Below are 19,341 nucleotides of genomic sequence, written 5' to 3'. Positions count from 1 at the left end.
TGCGTGGGTTTCCTCCAGGTGCTCTGGTTTCCTCCCACAGTCCAAAGACATGCAGGTTAGGTGCATTGGCGATCCTAAATTGTCCCTAGGATGTGCTTGGTGTGTGTGCCCTGCGGTGTGCTGGCGCCCTGCCCGGGTTTGTTCCTGCCTTGCGCCCTGTGTTGGCTGGGATTGGCTCCAGCAGATCCCCGTGACCCTATGCTAGTATACAGCGAGTTGGTAAATGACTGACTGACTATACTGCAACCTTTGGCTGTTAAATAGGTGTCTGATATGTCATCAAATGAATGAATGTTCAGTGTAACAGTACAATGACTGGATGACAAACATGAGGTGAATCACTACATGACATCATCAGAATATTACAGAAAGAACAGAAACAATAAATCAAATTAATTATCAAACAAATAAAATCTTGAAAATTCCACAAAAGCACAATAATACACAAAAAATGCTTAGAAAACAGTACATTTTAGTAAGAAACGTAACTCTCTCCAAGTAGAGTCCAAATCTTTATAGTGAACACAGGAAATAATTATTAACATGCTATGGCAAAAGAAAAGTAGTATAGGTGTGGCAGATAAGAAACTGAGGAAAACAGTGAAGGCAGGGTGTCATATTTACACTCATTATGATTCATTACCAGTGTGAATAATAATAATAACACACAACAAAGTAAATAGGAAGTGTCTTCCCAGAGAAACAGGATTCAGAGAAGGTTAAAGCAAAAAAAAAAGACTGAAAACATCCAAATATCAACAGAATATAATCAAGGAACCTCTGTGGGTTCTGTGTGTATGTAAATACAGTTACTCATTAAAGCTTCCATAGAATATCACACATATTATATAATGTAGATTAGATTTTTCTTTTCTTTTTAGAAAAACACCTTTGGCTTTATAGAGATTTCCTGTTCAGCTGTAAAATAAATAAAAATGAGTGTGCCCTGTAGTGGACTGTCCTCCTGTCCAGGTCTGATTCCTATCTCTCAATCACCTAGTGCTGTTGGGACTAGCTATAATTCTCTGTGATGGAAAAACCTGGTTTTGGAAAATGAATGGATTGACAGGCTATTAAAATAAACAAAACACACGTAAAAATGTGGGTACCAGCTGTTCTGATTGCTTCGACTTAGTGACCTTTGAAATGTTTAGATCCTGTCTAGACATTTAATTGAAGTTTTTTTTTTATTTTAATAAAAAGCAAGAAAAGAAAACCCAAAGAAGTCAAAACACATTGTAATGGTCCAATTTCCAATAATCTCCACTACACAGGTGAGAGCATTCCAGACAGAAAAAGTTATTGCGGCCAGTTTCCTCCAGCTCAAACCAGGCACATGCAACCCCACTGGGCCTGTTCACAGGATTACACTGCTTACCTGAGTAAAGTGTGTTTGTGCATGTGTGTGCATATGTATGTGGGGGTTGGAAGATTTTTTTCTGATGATCTGAGAAACCTGCCAGACTCTCCTGTTGGGGAAAGCCATTTCAGACAAAAGACACAATTAGACTATTGTCTGCTTTCAGCTGGGGATGCCATCAATGGGCTCTAATTATCTCTCTGTTAAAAAGTCACTAGCTCTGCAGCAGATCAAAGGTAAAGGGAGAGGTACTAGAGGAGTCCCATCACATGCCTGTCAGCATTCCTTCATACAAAGGTGTGGTTAAAGCCTCCCTTGGTTTTCATCAGGGCCTTGTGTTGGTGATAATAGAGATTATGGCAGAAAATCCCCTAGCACACAGTGTGTTTTATATTCTAATCCAGGCTGAAGACAATTGAGGACAGTGATAAAACTAGTAGGATTCTCAAGACTTTTTCATAAAGCATAGCTTTTATTTAGAGTTGCATACTGTATAATTATATTTATTATTCTTATTTCCTATGTGTAACACATTATATTTTTACATTAAAGTTCATCAGTAAACATATCTGCCCAAATCTGAATTTTGTCCAGGTTAATCTGTATGGAATTTACTAACGTCACAGTATCTATTAATCCACCTAGTTTTGAGGCATTTGTAGATTTAACTAATTTGTTGGATGCATTTTTATCTAAATCTCCTACTTAATTTAAACAAAGCAGTGGTCTAAATGATCAGCCTGGCAGAACACCACTTTAAAATCAGCTGTTTCAAAGAAAGTTCCATGTGCGGTAACATGATATTGTCTGTGCTTAGCATATTCTGCATTCTCCTCTCTGATTCCTGCTTCTCTAATATGATGAAGCATCTCTATGGGGCTCAACATTTGTAAGTCTTTATAAATAATATATGCTCCACTATAATCAAACACTTTGTTGTTCCTCATATGCTATATTTCCTGGATATTAGTGAAACATGATGTTTATTAATTAAATTTATGTTGACTGTCTACTAACTGGTCTGGGCATAATTTCTTTTAGTCCTTTTAGTTATACTAGTACGGTTTTCCACAAACAACATATCATTTAGTATTTTCATAATAGTATTTGTGTGCACTGGCATTTTATTAAATTCTTGATACAAAAATTTGACTGCATGGTATTTATTTTACCTTTTCTTTACATTTTATTTTACATTTGCTGTTAGAATTCCAGTTGTGATGTGTTCTCTCCGAATTTCATGTTTTCCTGTTTGTGTTTTTTGGTTTTACTGTATAATTTGTTTTTTGCTCACATTCCAAATACATATGCAGTTAGACTGACTAACAAGTTTCAGTTGGGTTAGTGTAAAAAGTGTGTGATAGACTTTCATCCTATCCAGGGATGGTTCTTACCAGGACAGCCTCTTGTCTCCAGTGACTCTATAATGGCCTTGCAGCAGGTGGTCGCAATGGTCCAATTTATCACTGGAGCCAAGCTCCCATTCATATAAGGCATTTGTGACAAAATACACCCAAAGAATGTTAACTTCCACTGTCTCAGACTTCACACATCCCAGCAACACAAAGATTCCACCCTGCTACCCAGAAATACATAGTACAGAATTAGATACTATACCATCTGACTTTTAAATAGTTTTTACCCCAGGGCCATTAAAATATTAGTAGTAATAATTAGTAATAATAGAGTCATCTGATTAACCTATGCTAGCATCTGCACTACCACTACTGATCCAGAGTTACTGGCCACATTCATAGCAGGAAAATAATGCTTTACTCTTTCAGTGCCTTTCATGGTGAACATGCAGCTGAAACACAAAATAAATCAAACAGTGCAATAAGTAAACTGTACATTGGAGTAGATACAGTATGAACATTCAAGTTGACAAAACAGCAAAATTATAAAGATAAGGTATCAGGGGATATTTGCTAGTGACATAGTGCAAAGACAGAATGTCAAAGGTCAGTTTTTCCTTTTAAATACAGCTGAGCCACTGTGTTTTAATTCAGTGGTTCTCAAACTCAGTCCGATGGCCCCAGTATGGCTGCAGGTTTTTATTTATTTATTTTTTACCTCTATTTTATCTAATTTAATTGGCTGTTCTTTTTTTGTTCTTCTCTTATACTACATTCAGAACTATTTTACATTTGTAAAACATTTTGAAATAGTTGTATTTTGCTATCACTTTAAATGCAATCTTTTTTGATGTTTCCATATTAATTAGCCTTTTCCCTGTTCAGTTTGGTCACTTTATTGTATCCTAATGATGACAATTAACAACAAGCAGAGCAGACACTGAATGTTGAAAGGCTGCTACTACTACTCACTAACACACTCATTACTAAATAATGGATAAAATAACCAGAACATCCAGAAAATCAGAATGAAAATCATGATGATGGTAAAAATCTTAAAAAACAAGTTAGAAAAAACACTAAATTATCACCATATAACATGTGTAATGCTTTGTGTGTTATAATAAATATTTACCAAACTTTGAATTTCTATATTGACTCCAAAACATAAAAACTGTGAAAAAACAGCTTGCTAGGAGCCCAATTGAAAACAGAAATTGCTAGAACAAAAACCTGCAGCTACACTGGGTCCCCAGGACTGAGTTTGAAAACCAGTGTTAATTTATCAAAAACTCTTTTTAAAATGTTATGTCAATTAAACTGAACAGGCAGCATAAATTAAAGACAAAATAGCACAAATGCACATTTACCAAGGTAGGATGTAGTCTTCCTCTTGTTTTCATTGTATCTCTTTCTACTGTAGCTATGAAACTCCTTACACAAACTCACCACTGTTTGGGAGTGACACAGGAATGCAGCTGTATTACTATATCAACTGGCTGAACAATGTCAGCACCTGGTATTGCAGCTATGGTCTGAGAATATGATGGAGAGTGCTGTGAAAGAGTGTAAGAAACTTTGTGTCACACTGTGTTATGTGTGAACACATTAAACAAACTCCATATGGCAGACAAACTTGCCAATATTGCCACGTTGAAGATATGTGTGAACTATCCCTATTATAGACTGACCATTTTTAGAACCTCACAATCTTAATAACTCCTAATAATGCATCACTTCATACTACCATTATTGGAAAAATAAACACTTTTTTTGTAACACACTGCAAAACATATTACATGTTGCAGTTTCTGAATATAATATTAAAGTTAGTTCCAAAAAGAATGTGTGTATGTGTGTGTGCGTGTGTGTATGTGTTGGCAAAACAGAGTAATATGAACATAACATAAGCTGTTTAACTCAGTATAAAGTTTGTCACGCTTTATATCATGGTAGTTATTCTACTTTTCTCCTCCTCCTCGCCATCCTACTCCTCTCTTTCTCTTTCCCATTGTCCTTTTCACTGCTACTTTTGATTGTTTTTTACTTTTCTTCTATACATTACGTCTTACATCAGATATTATCCCTACTTTAAATCTCTTCCACTTGTCACAACTTTATGACTTTCTTGTCTTCAACCTTTATCCACAGTTGCTTTGCTAGTACAGTTGTGACTGCAAATCCTTTTAAGTCCGCAAACAATTATAAATCTGTGTAACCTCAAAACTCTTTCCATAGAGCTGACACTCCAATTACATATTCTGGGGTCATAGCCTTCAGAAGGCACACTCACTCATCACAGGATCTGTGAACTTGGGGCCACTATACCAATCTATATAGTAATTAATATGTAAATTAATTATAGGATGGGGTTTGACTTCCTGCTCAGAACATATATTTGTCTTTAGAAACTTCCAGTAAAGTACAGACATCTATTTAAACAATAAGCACATTTTTACAATGTTATTCATTTTAGTTTGATAATACCCCCATATAATACATATATATGTACAACTACAGTTCAATTGGTGTGCTACTGTTAATGTGACATCAGAAAAAGGAGAAAAACGAGGTAACAATCCTTCTGCCTTACGGGTATGGATGAGCAAACGATGAGCACTGGTACCAAGAGCAAACAAAAGTAATTTTTGTCTTTACTGGAGCTAAGGCTATGTACATGCTACTATGTTTTCATTTTAAAATGGCATTTTTAAGCCAAAACAATCCCTATAATTTTTACATAGTTTATGAGCATATTTCCACAATAAATTAATCAAAAATGCACATGATATAGATATGCACATGTATGGATCATGGGAAAAACCTCGAGGGGTGGTAACACTGCTGGCGATGGGTTTTATTGCAAAAGTGTAGCAACCAGTAAATTATTTGCCTTTTCTGCTTATATTCAATGTTCAGGCTGTACAAAACACAACATGGTAACACACAGGTAAGCAACGCAACAAGGGCCATGGAAAACCTCTCTTCTATGTTGGGATATGTTTTTCTTCCATGAAGGGTGACCTATCAGGGAATTAGACTCTAATCAGGGAACAAATCAGAGTGCTTTTAGAGTCTGCATTTTCAAAAAACTGCATTATTGCCCATCTACATTACAATACTGAGGCTTCTTTTTCAGAAGTACACAGCTCTAGGGAAGGTTTTCAGATGTCTTCATTTTCAGGGGCTAAAAACACCAACATAGTGTGGATGAAAGGCGAAAACCTCTACATTTTTAAATGAATACTGTAATAGACAGTACGCATCCCTGCCAGGAAAGGTTCCAATCCATTGCCTGGCTGGATGGCTAAAAAAAGAAAAAAGGTTGAAAAAAAGGCAAGGATGTTCCCTGCCAGACAACTTGTTCTGCTGGTGTCCCTGCAGGGACTGGTTCAGGTTCCTTATCTGGCTGAGTGACCAATATAGTGGTAGAATCAGAGGAGTAATATTCTGCTCAGGCTCTTTACTCTCCCTGTACACTAGATGGCAGCATCTTTGGGTTAGAATTCCCACATAAACACCTCCAGGCCATACTGGGACCTATAGTCCCATGGGGCATCTCTTTTGAGTTCCATGGGAGTCACCAGGGGCAGCTGCCAGGATTTGCAATCTCTATTTTTGAGGACTTTCGTTTGACACGGAACTGCTTCCAGCTGGCTATGCTCCAGCACCAAAAGTACTCCCAGATCTGAGATAAGAAGAGTTGCTCTCCCTAACGAAGTTGAGTTGGATGCGAGTTGAAGACAGACAAAGCTTGCAAGGAGGAAAGGAAGGAGAGGGAAAGAGAGAAGAAGAAGAAGAATACTTTAGTTTATGCCATTTTGAAGCCCTTTGTAAAGTATTTGTGCTAATAAAACACTTTATTTTAGCCTGGGACTAGTGTCACTGTGGTTGTATCTGGGGTTTGGGGTGCTGCAACGCCCCCTAGTGGTCACAAAACATAGTAGTGTGGATGGGTCATGACTTGAAAGTAGTAAAGATTGTGCTGTCTGCTTGTGCCCTTTATGCACTGCAAAACATTCTCTACCATTTTAACAGCATATTGAGATGTTGATGTTGATATATAACTTAACTGAAATCTTCATTTACTTTTTGAAAGTAATCTTTCTTTACTAAGCTTCCCTTTAATTATTTCATATCAACTGTTTTGGTTAAAATGATAATTAGAACGTAGTACAGAAGTTTAGAACTGTGTGGCCTTGTTAGGGTTTAGCCAGTTACTATCACTAGACTTTTTAACTATTAAATTAATAATGAGACGTTGTGCAAAGGTTTGCAGTATTGTTTATTAAAATTGTTGACCATATCAGTTATTCAGATGTGTGACAGCACTGCCCAAAATATAAACATTGAGTGTGCTAATTTCAAAATAAAATTTTCATAAACAAAGAAAATAACAAAGGAAGAATTGGCAAACATATCTAAAGATTATAAAACCATCTCAGAAAAGTCACAAATATCACCCTTGTAACAGTGGGTAGTGTTTTAAACTTTCTGCCATTTGAGGCTGCTGCCATCTCACTTGAGTCCAAGCAACCAGTAGCAGCAATTAACCAGATGTCCTATTTCTGTGTTTACTAAAGAGTAGTCTCCAATATCTCAAACACAGTCAGGTTAGATTAATTAGGAAGTCTGAATTGTTTTGGTGTGAATAAATATGCCCTGCAATTGACATTTACCTATATTGGATTGGTTTCTTCATTGTGCCCGATGTTTCCAGAATATGCCTTGGCCTCTACAATCACAGATTCTTATATTTTAGTGGGGTTTAACTCCAGGTCCAGGAGCAATATATATTCCTTGTTTAATAAAATTAGTTTTTATTTGTACTTTTAAGTGCATGTTTTGTACAGTGTCATGGAGGCAAGGCCTTATCTGTGACATCCATGAGAGAGCAGAGATAACCACTACTCTACCTGAAGTATATTCTAGAAACAGCTTGTACAAAGATCTGGATGAGATACTAGTCTATCACAGAGCACACTCATTCATAGATAGTACAGAAATACATACTTAGAGCAGTTTCAATTGACATTCACCTTATGACATTACACATTGTGTAAGGATACACACTTTGAAGGAACATGAAAACTCCACATAGAAAGAAAACTACCCTGCACAGAATTCAGCTGTGGTCAAACTACTGTGAAGTGCTAAGCTTCCCACTTACACTATTATTTTTGAAAGTATTTCAAGTATTAAAGCAATTGTGCCAATTCACTGAATCAGAAGTGAGCCTGTCCCACCGAACACTTCAATTAGCATCAAGCAGTTCTAACAGTAGTTTAAATTTTCACATAACAATTAAAGAAATAATTGACTTAACATAATGTTTTTCATAGTGAACATAATGCAGTACAAAATAATTTATAACCTCAAATGCAAAATCAAGTAAACATTGTATTAACATCCAAATGAATGTAAAGACTGTGGAATTAAGACGACAGAGCAGAGTTTTGAAAAGACAAAAGTAAATTGGGGTTTGAAGATCATAAAAAGCCATAAAATATACAAATTAAGATGAAAATGTTTGCAAATATATAATAGACAGAACTTCAATTATGATTCACATAGAGTGTCTATGAACAAAAAAGAATCCTCAAGAGCAGATTTCCAGAGTGGCAACTTTTTTGTTCAGCACCGCTCTTTGGCACCATCACATTATCACAAAGGAGTTCTTGGTCTAGCAGTTTCTATCCTTAAATAATTAGTAGAATTCACTCATACAGGATTAAGTCTTCAATGTAACCTTAAGAACATACAGTACATCTCCCTTAATGGACTAGTGCAAGTATCCCCTGGCAGGATTCTCACACTGTGCCACCAGACTACCCTACTACCTGTCTACCTACTACCAGATATGGCCTACATCAGGATGAAAAGATTGATTTTGGCTCACAAAGAATTAAGTGCCTATTACTTTGGAACTTCTGATACCTGCTATCCTATACCTCTCAGCCCTGATTGTTTGGTTTGTTCATTTTTTCTCTTATTGTATTTACAGCATATTATATTAACCCTTTTAGATATATAGTGTAAATATCATTTAAAATTTTGAAAATAATAATTACATAATGTAAATAATAATTGTAATAATTATGGCTTTACTAGCAGCAAACCAACTAAAGCCTAGAAATTTTCGAATAAGTTATATTTTAGTGATTTTTATGGTACTCCTTAATTTGCATTCATGCATTTCTGCTCTGAGTCATTTTGGATTAAGCATCTACTAAATAAATAAATGCATGAGTAAATTTAAATGTAAGGAAAAACTGGAAAAGCTTCACACTGTAAACTGGGTCATAGTGATAAGAGTTAGGAGTTCATATGTAACAGGGGTCTATTCAATAGGTATGTAACAGGGTTAGTTTTCATCTAACATGTTATAAACTATACAGTAAAAGCTTAATGAAGTGAGACCAGACATGGAGTATTCTCTGTAATTCTTAAGCAATAAATAATAAAGGCCTTTGTTTGTTCCACTCTGTGGCATGTCAGAATTTAAATACTATGGACACAGAATGGGCAGTTTCTTGAAGTATAAACATTGAGAAACTCAGTGGGAAGCAAGGCCGCACCATGTTTAAATCCTGCTGCATGACAGTTTTTGGCTTAGTCACAGTATATCGTGTGTATGCATGGAACTTCTATACAATTGTATTCTTTACATATGCTAAATACATTCATATTTAAACCTTTGGTAACTCCAAATTTTCACGGTATGAGTAATTGCAAGCATCCATGACAATAAACCAGGACTGCCCCATAATTTAGTTCTTCTCTTATGCCAAATGTTCTAGGATAGGTTCTGCTTCTGTGTTGGCCTGAATTGTATTAAGAAAATTGAAATATGGATAGACAGATGGATTATTTATAAGGAAAGTTTTAAATGAATGGACATATCTTTGTAATGATATGGAACATGAAAACCTTAGCTTAGTAACAGACTTACTAATTTATCTCAAAAAAGTGAAACAGTGGCACTTTCATATAATGTCTGGTCTAAGCACTCAGTGTTGGCATAGCCACTTCTGCCCGTGAAGTTTTTCACATTTTTTAAAAATGATTAATTTTTTTAGCTAAAGAATAATATTAAATAAACTCTGCCTCCTGACCCCTACTCGCAGTTTATAGCAATCTGAAAGAATACAGAACACAAGACCGTGACCATAGAAAAGCCACCAGATTGTGAAACTGCAGATCAGCATGTCATCTAACCAGAAGGACAAGTCTGACAGATTAAGACTTCAGCCCTATGAGCAAGCCCAATTCAGCTGAGAGTTTGCACAAAGGTTTAATAATATTTATATCAGTGTTTGTTAAAGTAGCTAATCTGCCACATTTTGAAAAAATATCCATGTCTGCTTCTTTGTCAAAAAACAGCATCAAAGATGGCTATGGTTTGCTCTTTTCCTAAAATACTTCTACTGCACTGAAAAAAACTGGAAGGAACTAAGCTAGTCCCCGTATAACGAGGCACATCCTACAATAGGCAGCTTATTATTATGGCTTCAGTTCTACTTCTTATTCATGTCTGACTTTATGAGAGGACCCGATAAATGATGATATTGTAGTGCTGGTGCCAAGTACCAATGGATTCTTGCTCTATACATGGCTCTTTTAGGTGGGTCTTTGTCCTTGAAAACATGACTCACTCCTGCCACACTAGTTGGAATTTTTCTGCGACTTTGGCAGGCTTGCCGTTGTTATTGGCTCTTCTGCAACTGGTTCTGAAGTTGATCATTTGCCAGCTCATACCATGGGTGACCCATCCCAAGGCTGATGCAATTTGTCATCACCATTACCATATGATATAATAGACAACCAAGGAATACTGATAATGGGAAAAAGTAACACTCCCATACTGCTGTCACACCATTGAAACAGTATAGCACCTATGCTTTAGGAAATGTTTAATCTCTGTATGTGCCTAAAATGAAATTAAACAAGGTATGTAAGATGGATAACTAGTGAAAAGTATATATAATCAGCAGTTGGTAAATCATTTTAATGTTGCTTTAAATGATTAAGAAATAAATTTGTGACCTTTTACTACATTTAAATATTTGTATATAAATTAAGTTTGCATTTATACACACACATAACAGTATTTCAGCTTGAACTAGAAATATTCCATGCGGTATGAGCTATCAGACAATGACACTTTCAAATGTAAGCATTCAGAAAAAACCTAAAACAAGATATAGCTCAAGATCAAGAACAAAGATCTTTTATATGACTAGAGTGGTGTGCTTTGAGTAGTGAGAAAAGCACTATAAAACGTAAAGAATTATTATTATTAGACAATTCTGTTTCCAGAGGAAAAGAGAGGAAAGTATGGACATACAGGATAACTAAATTGTTTATTGGACTAATATTTGTAAAAAGAGAAGGTTCCACACCTACTGCCCATTGATCATCAGTCTCCATGTTTCAACACCAGTTATTTCTAATCAGAAAATTACATCTGGATATCAATTTGGATAAATTTTCTCTAAACCAGGCCTCCTTTGCACTATAGAAGAGCCAGGAATTCTTATGACATATTACAGTTACATTTTATAGCACACATCACATTTCACAGCATGTGCGAGATTAAACAAAAAAGTAGCAACCTTCCGGTTACAATGGAGGATAGCAAAGTCTTAAAATTTTCCCCATATTTCAAGTCCCTCCCAGCTGAGAGATTCTGTTTGAAAAATGAAAAAAAAAACATTGCTGGGTAAACATTAATGCAAAGCAAGAAAATGGTTGCCAACTTAGCCTTTGCATATTTATATTTTGTCATATGGTCTGAGAGTGGGCAGAGTGATGGCTCTGAGGATAGGGATCTACACTGGCAATTGGAAGGTTGCCAGTTCAAATCTCGTAAATGCCAGAAGTAATTCCACTCTGTTGGGCCCTTGCACAAGGCCCTTAACCTGAAATTGCTCCCTCCTGGGTATGACGTCAATCTGCATCCTCCAGCTCTGCAAGCAGGTCCTTCCAACTTGCTGGGAAAACTTGGGAGATGGTGGCAGGATTGGCACCCCAGCCACTGTAAAAAACCTCACACTGTTACATTCCATTCAAACTAGTGTGGTGCTGTGGTGGCACCTGTTGCACACCTGTGCTTGGGTCCTAATTTGGGATCCTGAGGTGGTTTGTTGTGTGGTGTGTGGAGCAAAGCACTGTATCAGTGCATGCTCCCAACCTCTCTCATATGCCTGCCTGCCTGAATACCTGCTGGGATGACCTAGCATTGTCTTTTCTAGTACTTAATTAATTATTAATGAATTATTAAACATTAATACGTTCAGAATGACAGACTTAGATGTCCATCAATTCTTCCTTTTCCAATTCAGCTTTACTGGTAGATAAGAACAACTTCAACAAAAAGCAGGAAACAACTCTTAATAATAAGGTACCATCAAGCACAGTAACTGCCACTAGTGAGATTTTGAGTCTCCAGAATTGATTAAAAAAGATTATTTGGTCTGTGGGTAGAAAAGCACACAGAGGAAAGGAGAACATTTTTAATACTAAACAGAAAGTACACCAGTTGTAAATCACAGGCCACATTTCTGTTTTAGATGACTGATTGATCAAAAACATAGAGCTGATGTATGAATGTAGTGTGGTGTGCAAATGTACTAAAACGTAAAAATCAGAAACATTTTTCCAATAAAATAAAAATTATTTAATTCAAAGATAAATGTAAAAACTATGTATAAAAATGCAGCATAGAGCTCTAGTGCATCAACATTTTCTGAAAGTTTTCCTTAAATACAGTAAGTGACCCTGCCTTCTATACATTATAGCTCCAGTTTGAGTGCATGCCAAACAAACTTTATACTTTTCCAGTATAAATACTGTATATATTTATTATAAGATATATTACTTTAACAAAACCAGATCCATATAAAAATAAACTACTTTGGATAAATGCTGCATTATTATTTATTACAATAAATATGATCTTATATATATTTTACTTAAGTATTCATATCAAGTATGCAAAGTGAATATAAATGACTAAGAAAGTAATTCAATTTTTTCACTTTACAAAGTGTGTCTTTTTGTTAAACATATAGTAAATTGCATACTGACATTCCACTGAAAGTGGTTTAATAGTATATTCCTAAATGCATTTTTTTGCTATACTTCACAAGCAATTTTTTCCAGAAACATTCTTTGGAATATACTGTAGAACTAAGACTGTCTCAAAAAATGAATCTATTGATTGCTGGATATTCAAAGGTTAATGAAGATGTTATAAGTAGGCTGTGAAGAAGGATAGGTAGTTGAATTGCTGGATGGCTACTGTTGAATATTTTTTTATTTCAATAATTAATACTTTTTTAAAGGTATGTTCTACCTACATTTGTCAGCTACAGTCCCTTAATAATTCATGCAGAGATAAATACAGGCAGCACTAATCAAAACTGAAATAGGTAAGTTATACTTATTAATTCTGGAGATTACAGCACATAACACAAAGTAAGATTCTCATACTTGTCTAATCCAATTGAGGGTCAGGGAAGGTTCTAGCTTACCCCGACAACACCAGTTGCAAGGCAGAAACTAGCCCTGGAAAGAGAGTAACTCACACTCAAACTACTATGTGAACAATGCTTGTAATTTATTAGTGGTAAGCAGTCATGTCAATGACAGCACTGATGTAGGTAGGTTGTTTACAGGTCAGAGTGACTATCATGTAGAGCTGAAATCATTCAGAAAAATTAAGAGAACCAGTGAAAATACATGCTTTAGACAATGTAAAGAATTACTCCATTTTTAAAAGGTCATCAAGTCTGAATGACAATCATTAAAATAAATGAATTAAAAGAATTCAGAATGACCTCCAAAAATACTCATTCAGATGTAACACAACAATTTATTATACTCTGGCATACAGCTGCTGTAGATCTTCTAATTAAATTTCTACATCTGCGAGTGTTTCCAAAACCTCATGTAAACACACCCTTAGTATCCGGTTTATATTTAGGCTGAAAAAGCTTTTTTGTATTTATACATCTTCAAATGAGGCATACTTGCTGTAAATACTATTTCTATTTTTGAGTAATCCTCTCATACTCTCTGTCTAAGCACTGACACAAGCCTTTCTTAGCAAAGCTCACCTTGAATTAAATATAATGTCTACTAAGACACATCTACTAAAATATCACTTTTGCTTAGTAAATAAGAAAAAAACAATAATATACTAACCTCTCTTCTTACATATATGCTTACATTCTCAAAACTGCTTAATCTAATTTAGGGAAGTAAAAGGTTGGAGTCTATCCCAGCAGCACAGGGGGTAAGGCAGGAAACACTTTGGACAGGATTCCTGTCCATCACAGTGCAAACACCCACATTTGGATCAGTTAAGTGTTACTGATATACTTAACTCATATTTCCATTTTTTGAGGAAAATATTTCACCAGAATGAAATGAAAAAGCATGGGATTTAAGCCCAGGATGCTGAATTTTTGAGGCACCACAAAACTGTTTAAACTAGGGAAGGGAAAGGTAATGGGGGGCAGGAAATTGATTACAAATCAATTTTAGAACTTCATATAAAAGGAAAGGAAATTATATAAATACAAAGAGTCAAGATAATTTTGAAGGTGCACTGTTAAAAAGGAAAAATAAAGTAATTAATACATCAAAAACGACAAAGCTAGGAATATTAACATTAAATTGGTGGGCTGGATTTATATGTAGGTTTGCACAATTATGAGATAACAATATTAACTGAAATCTAGCTGAATAATACAGCAGAATGAAAAAGATGGGGGAGTCACCATGTATGTAAACCAGGATTTGAATGCACATCTTCTTCAGTTACATGGTGAACCACATCTTAGTGTGGATGTTTGGACTCAATTACAAAACCTTAGTGATCGAGGCCTTATTTTAGGAGTGTGTTATAATCTTCCTAATGTAAACAACAGTTTCAATATGCACCTTTTCAATAAAATAAAAAGGCACGTTTAGAGGGATTATATTATGGTCATGGGGATCTTGGTTTACTGACCTAGCCTTACAAATAGAGGAGTACTATATGTTTTCGGATGTAGTAAATGAATGTTTTTAACACAGTATGTTAAAGCACCAAAATATGGGAAACTCTGTCTAGATTTAGTATTCTGTAATAATTATTATACAGTAGGGCTCAAGGGGAAGATGTGATTGAACCATTAGGATCTAGTGACCATAACATAATACTTTTCATGGTGTTTTGACAGAATTAAACTAGTTCAGTTCAGTTTTAAGCCTAAATAAGATATATAACTAAGCCTAAATTAAGTGAATAGAATTGGAACGTTTGATGGCCTGTTTTTGCTACAAGTATTCTATTGTCCTAACGTTCTAATTATATTTTTCAATTTGTTTCTTTCTAATACATCATCTTGGTTATCATAAAATATGAATATTGTGCATAGTTTTGATTGCCAAGCAGCTATAAAAAAACACAGAACCGTAATATGAAGAGCAAAGAATTGCATTCCTGGACAAAAGGATATGCTCTACCCTAACAGGCTTAAGGGACTGAATTGACTGAAATGGAAAAAAGTTCAAAATGATTCCTGCCATAGTAGAGTCTATATGGGGATCAAATCAAGTTCCTCAAAATTTTCAACAGCACTGATAAAGTAGATCCTGCAGATCCTGAATTGCATACTCAAAACACCAGTGGAAATGAAGGGTAAGTACATTCAAGACAGAACCCAGGAGACATTACTTAACATATAGGATATGGACCCCAATACAAGTAGCACTTTTTTTGTATAACAAAAGGGAGTCTACAGTTCTAATTTGTTCCCTGTCTCTGTTTTCATACACAGTACCATCTCATTCCAGTTTGTAAACATACTACAAAATAAAAATCTTTAGGTATAATGCAGCTGCTTATCTTTCCTGCTGTGCAAGTCAAATGATGTTATTTCTAAAATAAAATGTTCAAGTTTGTCTTAACAATTAGTGAAATTATCTGCTCTACATTTCTGTACTGGAAATTTACTTAGGTATTTTATACAGCATGCTTCAAATTGGAAGGAATGTCAAGAGATCCTGGTACAATGTGACAATGCACTTGGACCAGTCTGACAAATTTTCAATGAACATTAGGGTGTGACTGTTCTAGATAAAAGATTTTAAATGACATTTTCGGCAAAGCAACTGAAGGCACATGCATTCACACCCACAAATGCACGTACATAGTGCTTATGTGTTCTTCCCACTTCCTCTGATTTTATTTCCCAATTCCTAATGGAAGCCAGACAAACATTGACAATAGATAAAATGCTTTCATGCTTAAAACAAAAAAAAAAGTGGTAAAGAAACCCTTTACCAAAGTACACAGCACTATTAATTACTTTAAAAATAAAACATTAATACCTACACTCACAATGAGATACACCAGCATACAATTGAATACCAGGGCAGAGACACTCAAATAGTCTTGTATCACAATGCTCTTGGGGGAAAAAAGGAACGACTGTCACTTGATTTGATTATAAAACTTCACAAAAGATGACAATCAATGACAAGACTGTCAGTTTCAGGAGGGACTCTACAGATAAAAGAGAAACAAACAATGATTTTTAAACCAGGCACATCTTGTTGATGAACATTTTTCAGAAACTGTCACCTTTGTCAAAAATTGTCTCCACGTTATTAGCTAAAATTCACTCACACATGCTTGTTTTGTTGTCGTCATCCTGGTTATATGGGCTCAAAAAAATCTGTTTACAAGCAGACACTTTTCCTGGCTTAGATAGTAGTGTCACGACAACCAGAGGCATCTGTGGTCCTTTTTCAGCTACTGGTCATGAAGGAAGATGACAGCCTCTGAATGCTGAAAAAATAGGTTCTGCTTCTTTTCAGTATAAATTTAAAAGCAATGTTTATTACGAGTTCATTGCTTTTGGCCTATTTTCACATTTCTGTACCATGAGGTCTTGCTTCATAGTGCCTTCAGAAGCATCTCTGTCCCGGTTGACACATTGAAAAGAAAATGGATGATTCAGACTGATAGATTTCACAAAAGGAATTGTAACTTCTTAGGAATTTTACATCAATGTATTCTAGCCTCAACGTGAAAAACCTGAAAGGTAAAGATTGAGCAAGACAGCTACTAAAAATCTCAATTAATGATGGCCTCAGGGAGTTGCTGTACTCTGACAGGTGTCGCTGCATTCTGCTGATTGTTCCTGATTTTAAATGCTCATTCTAATATTTAATTTATATTTTATACTTTAGTTTTATTCTACTGGCTTGTTATTGATGATCAGCAGTGCATTCTGATTTTCATTCCAACTGAAGACGTGATCATTTTTAAATTACTATACTGCACAGATACCTTAACAGCTTTACACAAAAGCATTTTAAAGTAGATAAAAATAACACATTAGTGATGAAGCCATATATTCATTAAATGATAAACACAATAAAGACTGAAAATACTGATTTGGACTGAATCTGTATGCTGTTTTACTTAAGCAATTAAATTGGAAAGAGAATACACTGAACTACTGAAGACAGTACATAGTCATTTTGAATTTACATTTATTCACAAAACATTTAGGATTTTATTTTTTATTTCATTTTAGCTCTGGTCTGAGATCTTATAATTTAGCTTCATCAGTGTTTGTTCTTCTTTAACTATTACAATGCTTTATATTACTGTATTACATAATAAAGAATATATTGACTTACAAGCACACTTCTCTTCATCCTTGAACCTCCTGTGCTTGACTTTCCTTTTCTACTCTGAACACATCTCTGCGGCCCAGCTACCAAAATTACTGCCTTGTATTTTCCAGGAAGACAGCCTGGCTTATGAGTATCTTTCAGCACACCATGGCACTTAGTCACCTTGCTTAATGCCACAAACAGGCGGAGCTTTGGATGTTAGCTACCAATCAGCAGGCTGATGAAAAAAATACAGCTCAGTTTCAGAACTGGAATTGCAGCATTCCCAGGCAAGGGAGGGCCTGACATACAAAAAAAAAAAAAATCAGTGGATTTGGTTATGACAGTGTCATATTTAAGAGTCTAATTGAGTGCTGTACCTGCCATCATAACATACCTTGTGTTGAAATAAATATGAGGATGTCAAGAAATGCTGTTGAAATGGGGGCTTATGATAGAGTAAAAATTCTGGAAAACCAATATTTTGTGGAGAGCCCCACATTGTAACTACTGTAGTATTCTGATATTTGGATGTAACTAATAAAATGTACATCATATTTTATTTGCTGCCATTTTTATATGCAGTGAAGATTTGTCTGAAGTGTAATTAAACTAAAATCAATAAATTAAAAAATAATATGAGCACCAAAGAAGACTGCATATTTGCAATGTAGTTAATGCTGCTGCATCATGATTCCCGGTCTTAATCAAATTCCTGGGTGTTTCATATTCTCACCATGTCTGCATGAGTTTTCTTCCCACATCCCCAAAGATTTCAGGAGGAAATGGGACCCAGGCACACCCCCTGGTGGCCACATCTTCCTATAACAGGTTCAGGTTGAATTCACAGTTTATTTTACACAAATACTTGCCATAGACTTCCCTTGCAATCGAGAGTGCACAACACATTATTAATTCTTTCCTTTTCTTTTCTTTTCCTTTCTTTTCTTCTTCCTCTTGTTTCACTCCTTTCCACTCCTCCTCAGGCTTTGTCTACCAGCTCTAACCGACCCCTGAGTAAAGAGGGTGGCTCCTTTTATCCCGGATTCAGGGAACAGTTCTAGAGGCATGACCACCCACTGAGGAAGTGCTTCCGGGTCAGGAAGACCCCACTCTAAATAGGGATTCTTTTTCTGAACAGTGACACCTCACAGTACCCATGGCATCCAGTAGGTTAGGACTACAATAACCATTAGCTTGACTAATTTTTCTAGACATCACAAATGATGCAGAATTTTACCTATGTCTCCTTCAAAATTACAACAATTCAATTTGGAAAATAATAAGAATAAACATGAAAGTCGCAAGATTTCTTCAATTATTAGGTTACTTAGGGATGTACTGCCATCAAAGCTTATTATATGTTGGTAGAGGAAAGCCCCAAGGAGCCCACATTGTTTTCCCTGCAGTAGAACTAACTTATTTTAAACCTTTATATACTGTAGGAACCTCTCAAGACAATAAAAAGCAGCTTTTACTTTGTGTTATTAATCAGTCCCGAGAGTATTAAGCTTAGAGGAACAATTTGATTTTGTGGGTAAAGCCCTCAGTACAAATCCCACTTCTGTTTCACTACTTGATTGTTATCAATTCATTCAACCTGCTTATGCTTTAAATATAAGAATATATAATAATGCAAACTGCACTGAAAAGCTTATATAATAAACTTTAAGCTCCAGCTTCCTTACGACCCTGCCCTGGATGAACGGTTTATTAAAATGGATAGAAACATAATTGTTTTGGAACATTAAAGCAATTTGGATGAGACCATTCATTCCAAAAAGGTCATCAATCCTATTGATGCAAGGTACTATATTGATAAACCTGAGACAGAAGCGTATATACATATTTTTTTTTTAATTGACCAGGTGATCTTCTATAAACTGCTAATTTGGTCAGCTATATTACTTATGTCTAAATTTACGCCTCAGAGCAGGTTTGCTTCCA

At 35.4% G+C, this 19,341-nt stretch overlaps 1 protein-coding gene across 3 annotated transcripts in view; it reads right to left on the bottom strand.

Annotated features, from left to right (window-relative positions):
- Positions 1–19,341, bottom strand: part of LOC114648231 (solute carrier family 45 member 3) — a 50,767-nt gene that overhangs the window by 16,085 nt on the left and 15,341 nt on the right. The window contains exons 1-2 of one of the 3 annotated variants that reach the window (XM_051924608.1): positions 17,419–17,624; positions 16,103–16,273 (exon numbers count right to left, since the gene is read on the bottom strand). The exons of 1 other annotated variant lie outside the window; for it this stretch is intronic. The gene's annotated coding sequence lies outside the window, so the exon portion shown is untranslated. Of the gene's footprint in view, positions 1–16,102; positions 16,274–17,418; positions 17,625–19,341 lie in introns of those variants that run through there. One more of the 3 variants, XM_051924607.1, reaches the window with a different exon arrangement.

This window comes from Erpetoichthys calabaricus, chromosome 3, assembly GCF_900747795.2.
Source record: "Erpetoichthys calabaricus chromosome 3, fErpCal1.3, whole genome shotgun sequence".
In the NCBI taxonomy this organism is placed as follows: domain Eukaryota; kingdom Metazoa; phylum Chordata; class Cladistia; order Polypteriformes; family Polypteridae; genus Erpetoichthys; species Erpetoichthys calabaricus.
The sequence above is the reverse complement of the archived record's forward strand: the minus strand, read 5'-3'. Positions and strand labels throughout refer to the sequence as shown.